The sequence below is a fragment of the Herpailurus yagouaroundi genome, unplaced genomic scaffold (genome assembly GCF_014898765.1).
Source record: "Herpailurus yagouaroundi ecotype Mexico unplaced genomic scaffold, PumYag 28, whole genome shotgun sequence".
NCBI lineage: Eukaryota > Metazoa > Chordata > Mammalia > Carnivora > Felidae > Herpailurus > Herpailurus yagouaroundi.
Genome location: NW_024412376.1, coordinates 25799323 through 25807062, shown reverse-complemented (window position 1 = coordinate 25807062; position 7740 = coordinate 25799323).

Below are 7740 nucleotides of genomic sequence, written 5' to 3'. Positions count from 1 at the left end.
AAATCCAGATAAGAACAACTCAATTTGCTCTCAGAAGAGAGAACCACAAAATAATTCTCTTGACTATTTTGGCATATAAATGTTTTAGGTGTTTTATTTTTTTTAAAAAATTTTTTTTTCTTTCTTCAACGTTTTTATTTATTTTTGGGACAGAGAGAGACAGAGCATGAACAGGGGAGGGGCAGACAGAGAGGGAGACACAGAATCGGAAACAAGCTCCAGGCTCTGAGCCATCAGCCCAGAGCCTGACGCGGGGCTCGAACTCACGGACCGCGAGATCGTGACCTGGCTGAAGTCGGACGCTTAACCGACTGCGCCACCCAGGCGCCCCGTTTTAGGTGTTTTATAATAAAGAAACTTTTTAATTTCAGTTTAAAGGCTTGATTCTTTGATCTGCCTCAACCACTCTTGAAAGCTATCAGAAGCAAGACTAGAATTCAATGCTATGGGAGCTTTGTGTTCATCTTTCTATAAAATCCTTTCATTATCTCTACTCAGATGTTGAAAGGATTTTTCCAAGTCACTGTGATGGTCAACGTTATGTGTCAATTTGTCTAGGCTACAGAACTCAATTATTCAACTGAATACTAATCTAGTTGGCGCTATGAAGGTATTTTGTGGATGTGATTAAAGTCAATAATCAGAGGACTACAAGGAAGATGGCAATGTAGGAGGACGCTGGGCTCACCTCGTCCTCCTGATTGCTTAGATTCCACCACATTGGCCTAAATAACCCAGAAAACCACCAGAAGACTAGCAGAACAGATTCTCCACAGCCAAGTGTAGACAAGAGGCCCACAGAAGAGGGTAGGAAGGGTGGAAAGGCGGTGCGTGCTACACAGACTGGAGCGAGGGAGCCAGGGTGGTGGAGAGGCAGCCCATCTGGCAAGGCAGAGCCTCTGAAGTCTGGCTTGCAAAAGCGGGGACCCAGACTGTGTGAGTTCTGACAGCCAGTTGGACTTAACACCTGGAATGTTAAAAGTCAACAGCTCTCCTCTTGGAGAGTGGGGAGGGCGAGAGGACACCGGGAGGGAGAATTGTTGAGCCCCAGAAGGACAGAGCTCGGTGGGGGAACAAGGCGCTGGCAAGTGCCATTTCGCTCTCCCATCCCCCAGCCGAAATTCCAAAGGGAACCAGTTCCCTTCACCAAACATGCCTGTCCACGCAAATGCCCAACACTGTGCTTCTGTGGATTCATCCCTCCGATGGGACTGCCTCCCTCCCAGTGCTGCAGGGCCCCTCCCTCAGGGGACCACCTACAGCAAAACTATCTAAGCCTGCCCCTCCCAACCCTGTGCACCTTGTGGATCCACCACAGCTAATACACCAGATCCCATCCAGGCAGCACCACAACCCTGGCAGTGTGCAAGCAGCCCAGACAGCGGCCACACCACTCCACAGTGAGTCCTTCCCCTGGGAGAGGGGAAGATAAGGTACACACCAGTCTGACTGTGGCCCCAATGGTGGGCTGGGGGCAGACATCGGGTCTGACTGCAGACCACCCACCAACACAAGTTACTCCTGACAGCACAGGGGAAGTGCCCTGCAGTTTGGAGCTATTGTGGGGACTACCCAGAATGACAAAACAGAAGGTTTCTCATCAAGAGAAACTCCAGGTAGTAGCAACAGCTAACGAAGTGATCAAAACTGATTTAAGCAATATAATGGAACAAGAATTTAGAATAATAGTCATAAAATTAATCACTGGGCTTGAAAAAAGGATAGAGGACAGCAGAGAATCTACTGCTACAGAGATCAAGGGACTAAGAAACAGTCATGAGGAGCTAAAACATGCTATAAATGAGGTGCAAAATAAAATGGAGGTGGCCACAGCATGGATTGAAGAGGCAAAGGAGAGAATAGGTGAATTAGAAGATAAAATTATAGAAAAAGAGGAAGCTGAGAAAAAGAGAGATAAAAAAAGCCAGGAGTATGAGGGGGAGAATTAGAGAATTAAGTGATGCAATAAAATGGAACAATATCTGTATCATAGGAATTCCAGAAGAAGAGAGAGAGAAATGGGCTGAAGGTGCACTTGAACAAATCATAGCTGAGAACTTCCCTGAACTGGGGAAGGAAAAGGCATTGAAATCCAAGAGGCACAGAGAACTCCCTTCAGACGTAACTTGAATCGATCTTCTGTACGACATATCATAGTGAAACCGGCAAAATACAAGGATATAGAGACAATTCTGAAAGCAGCTAGGGATAAACAGGCCCTAACTTACAAAGGTAGACACATAAGGGTAGTAGCAGACCTATATACTAAACTTGGCAGGCCAAAAAGGAATGGCAGGAAATCTTCAATGTGATGAACAGAGAAAATATGCAGCCGAGAATCCTTTATCCAGCAAGTCTGTCATTCAGAATAGGAGAAATAAAGGTCTTCCCAAACAAACAAAAACTGAGGGAATTCATCACCACTAAACCAGCCCTACAAGAGATCCTAAGGGCGATCCTGTGAGACAAAGTACCAGAGACATCACTACAAGCATGAAACCTACAGACATCACAATGACTCTAAACCCATATCTTTCTATAATAACGCTGAATGTAAAAGGACTAAATGCTCCAACCCAAAGACACAGGGTATCAGAATGGATAAAAAAAAAAAACAACCAAGACCCAACTATTAACTGTCTACAAGAGACTCATTTTAGATCTGAGGACACCTTCAGATTGAAAGTGAGGGGATGGAGAACTATCTATCATGCTACTGGAAACCAAAAGAAAGCTGGAGTAGCCATACTTATATCAGACAAACTAGACTTTAAATTAAAGGCTGTAACAAGAGATGAAGAAGGGCATTATATAATAATTACAGGGTCTATCCATCAGGAAGAGCTAACAATTATAAATGTCTATTTGCCAAATACAGGAGCCCCCAAATATATAAAACAGTTAATCACAAACATAAGCAACCTTATTGATAAGAATGTGGTCATTGCAGGGGACTTTAATACCCCACTTACAACAATGAATAGATCATGTAGACACAGGATCAATAAAGAATCAAGGGCCCTGAATGATACATTGGATCAGATGGACTTGACAGATATATTTAGAACTCTGCATCCCAAAGCAACAGAATATACTTTCTTCTCAAGTGCACATGGAAGATTCTCCAAGATAGATCACATACTGGGTCACAAAACAGCCCTTCATAAGTATAAAAGAATTGAGATCATACCATGCACACTTTCAGACCACAATGCTATGAAACTTGAAATAAATCACAGGAAAATGTCTGGAAACCTTCCAAAAGCATGGAGGTTAAATAACACCCTATTAAAGAATGAATGGGTCAACCAGGCAATTACAGAAGAATTTAAAAAATATATGGAAACAAACGAAAATGAAAATACAACAATTCAAACACTTTGGGATGCAGCAAAGGCAGTCCTGAGAGGAAAATACACTGCAATCCAGGCCTATCTCAAGAAACAAGAAAAATCCCAAATACAAAATCTAACAGCACACCTAAAGGAAATAGAAGCAGAACAGCAAAGACAGCCTAAATCCAGCAGAAGAAGAGAAATAATAAAGATCAGAGCAGAAATAAACAATATAGGGGCGCCTGGGTGGCACAGTCGGTTAAGCGTCTGACTTCAGCCAGGTCGCGATCTCGTGGTCCGTGAGTTCGAGCCCCGCGTCAGGCTCTGGGCTGACGGCTCAGAGCCTGGAGCCTGTTTCCGATTCTGTGTCTCCCTCTCCCTCTGCCCCTCCCCCGTCCATGTTCTGTCTCTCTCTGTCCCAAAAATAAATAAACGTTGAAAAAAAAATTAAAAAAAAAAAGAAAAAAAAATATAGAATCTAAAAAAACTGTAGAGCAGATCAACGAAACCAAGAGTTGGTTTTTTGAAAAAATAAACAAAATTGATAGACCTCTAGCCAGGCTTCTCAAAAAGAAAAGGCAGATGACCCAAATAGATCAAATCATGAATGAAAGTAGAATTATTACAACCAATCCCTCAGAAATACAAGCAATTATCAGGCAATACTATGAAAGATTGTATGCCAACAAACTGGACAACCTGGAAGAAATGGACAAATTCCTAAGCACCCACACGCTTCCAAAACTCAAACAGGAAGAAATAGAAAATTTGAACAGACCCATAATCAGCAAAGTACTTGACTCAGTTATCAAATATCTCCCAACAAATAAGAGTCCAGGACCAGATGGCTTCCCTGGGGAATTCTACCAGACATTTAAAGCAGAGGTAATACCTATCCTTCTCAAGCTGTTCCAAAAAAATAGAAAGGGAAGGAAAACTTCCAGACTCAGTCTATGAAGCCAAACTACTTTGATTCCTAAACCAGAGACCCAGCAAAAAAAAAGAGAACTACAGGCCAATATCCCTGATGAATATGGGTGCAAAAATTCTCAACAAGATACTAGCAAATCAAATTCAACAGCATATAAAAAGAATTATTCACCATGATCAAGTAGGATTCATTCCTGGGCTGCAGGGCTGGTTCAACCTTCGCAAATCAATCAATGTGATACATCACATTAATAAAAAAAAGAATAAGAACCAGTCAATGGATGCAGAAAAGCATTTGACAAAATCCAGCACCCTTTCTTAATAAAAACCCTCGAGAAAGTCGGGATAGAAGGAACATACTTAAACATCATAAAAGCCATTTATGAAAAGCCCACAGCTAATATCATCCTCAATGGGGAAAAACTGAGAGCTTTTTCCTTGAGATCAGGAACACAACAGGGATGTCCACTCTCACCACTGATGTTTAACATAGTGTTGGAAGTGCTAGCATCAGCAATCAGACAACAAAGGGAAATCAAAGGCATCAAAATTGGCAAAGATGAAGTCAAGCTTTCACTTCTGGTAGATGACATGATATTATATGTGGAAAACCCGACAGACTCCACCAAGAGTCTTCTAGAACTGATACATGAATTCAGCAAAGTCACAGGATACAAAATCAATGTACAGAAATCAGTTGCATTCTTATACACTAATAATGAAGCAACAGAAAGACAAATAAAGAAACTGATCCCATTCACAGTTGCACCAAGAAGCATAAAATACCTAGGAATAAACCTAACCAAAGATGTAAAAGATCTTTATGATGAAAACCACAGAAAGATTATGAAGGAAATTGAAGAAGATACAAAGAAATGGAAAAACATTCCATGCTTATGGATTGGAAGAATAAATATTGTTAAAATATCAATACTACCCAAAGCAATCTACACATTCAATGCAATCCCAATCAAAATTGCACCAGCATTCTTCTCGAAACTAGAACAAGCAATCCTAAAATTCATATGGAACCACAAAAGACCCTGAATAGCCAAAGTAATATTGAAAATGACCAAAGCAGGAGGCATCACAAACCTAGACTTTAGCCTCTACTACAAAGCTGTCATCATCAAGACAGCATGGTAGTGGCACAAAAACAGACACAAAGACCAGTGAAATAGCATAGAAACTCCAGAATTAGACCCACAAACGTATGGCCAACTAATCTTTGACAAAGCAGGAAAGAATACCCAATGGAAAAAAGTCTCTTTAACAAATGGTACTGGGAGAACTGAATAGCAACATGAAGAAGAATGAAACTAGACCACTTTCTTACACCATTCACAAAAATAAACTCAAAATGGATAAAGGACCTGAATGTGAGACAGGAAACCATCAAACCCTTAGAGGAGAAAGCAGGAAAAAACCTCTCTGACTTCAGCTGCAGCAATTTCTTACTTGACACATCCTCAAAAGCAAGGGAATTAAAAGCAAAAATGAACTATTGGGACCTCATGAAGATAAAAAGCTTCTGCACTTCCAAGGAAACAATCAACAAAACTAAAAGGAAACCAATGGAATGGGAAAAGATATTTGCAAATGATATGTCGGACAAAGGGCTAGTATCCAAAATCTAAAAAGAACTCACCAAACTCCACACCCAGAAAGCAAATAATCCAAGGAAGAAATGGGCAGAAGACATGAATAGACACTTCTTTAAAGAAGATATTCAGATAGCCAACAGGCACATGAAAAGATGCTCAACGTCGCTCCTCATCAGGGAAATACAAATCAAAACCACACTCAGATATCACCTCACGCCACTCAGAGTGGCTACAGTGTACAAATCAGGAGACTCTAGATGCTGGAGAGGATGTGGAGAAATGGGAACCCTGTTGCAGTATTGGTGGGAATGCAAACTGCTGCAGCCGCTCTGGAAAACAGTGTGGAGGTTTCTCAAAAAATTAAAAATAGATCTATCCTATGACCCAGCAATAACACTGCTAGGAATTTACGCAAGGGATACAGGAGTACTGATGCATAGGGGCACTTGTACCCCAATGTATATAGCAGCACTTTCAACAATAGCCAAATTATGGAAAGAGCCTAAATGTCCATCAACTGATGAATGGATAAAGAAGTTGTGGTTTATATGTACAATGGGATACTACTTGGCAATGAGAAAGAATGAAATATGGCCTTTTGTAGCAACATGGATGGAACTGAAGTGTGTTATGCTAAGTGAAATAAGTCATACAGAGAAAGACAGATACCATATGTTTTCACTTTTATGTGGATCCTGAGAAACTTAACAGAAGACAATGGGGGAGGGGAAGGGGGAAAAAGGTTAGAGAGGGAGGGAGGCAAACCATAAGTGACTCTTAAAAACTGAGAATAAACTGAGGGTTGATGGGGGGAGGGAGGGGAAAGTGGGTGTTGGGCATTGAGGAGGGCACCTGTTGGGATGAGCACTGGGTGTTGTATGGAAACCAATTTGACAATAAATTTCATATTAAATAAATAAATAAACAAATTTTAAAAATGAATTCAGAAAAAAAATCATAAGGACTAACATGAAAAAAAAAAGTCAATTGGTGTTAAGTAAGGGAGATTTATCCTAGATAATCTGGATGGACCAGAGTCAACCAGTTTCAAAGGAATTTCAATTCAGCAGGGCTGAAATTTCCCTGAGGATTAAATTCCACCTGTGGATTGCCACTTCAGCCTGCCCAAAGATCTTCCAGCCTGCCCTTTCTGAAGGCTTGTGCTATGAATTTCAGACTATCCTAGCCAGCCCCCACAATCATACAAGCCAATTACTTGAAATCTACCTCCATAATATCTCCTACTGGCTCTGCTTTTCTAGTTAACATTGACTGAGACAATCATCAACCATATGAGTAACTCCCAGCCATTGACCTTGCATTAGCTTTAAAAAGTCATTATTCTAAAAGTCATTGACTTTTATACTTAAGATGAGTGGTTAAGTTTTACCACCATCTTGGAGCCTGTGGAGACCACTGGAAACAGGGCTCCTTAAATGACAAATATGTCTGGAAGACTGTGGTTCAAGACCATATTTTCTGGCTGTAAGCGAGGTCTCTGGAACCAGAGGACACACAGCTCTTATTAAAATTGAAGGTGTTTATGCTTGAGATGAAACTGAACTTTATGTAGGCAAGCCATGTGCTTATGGGTATAAAGCAAAGAACAACACAGTGACTCCTGGTGGAAAACTGAACAAAACCAGAATTATCCAGGGAAAAGTAACTCATGCTCATGGAAACAGTGGCATAGTTCAGGCCAAATTCTGGAGCAACCTTCCTGCTAGGGCCACTGCTTTTTCCTGTGTGATGCTGCCCCCTACCCCCGCCCAAGGGTTTAAACTTATTGAAAAGTAAGTAAACAAAGGTGTATATTTGTCCTCTTGTCTATATATATATATATATATATATATATATATATATATATATAT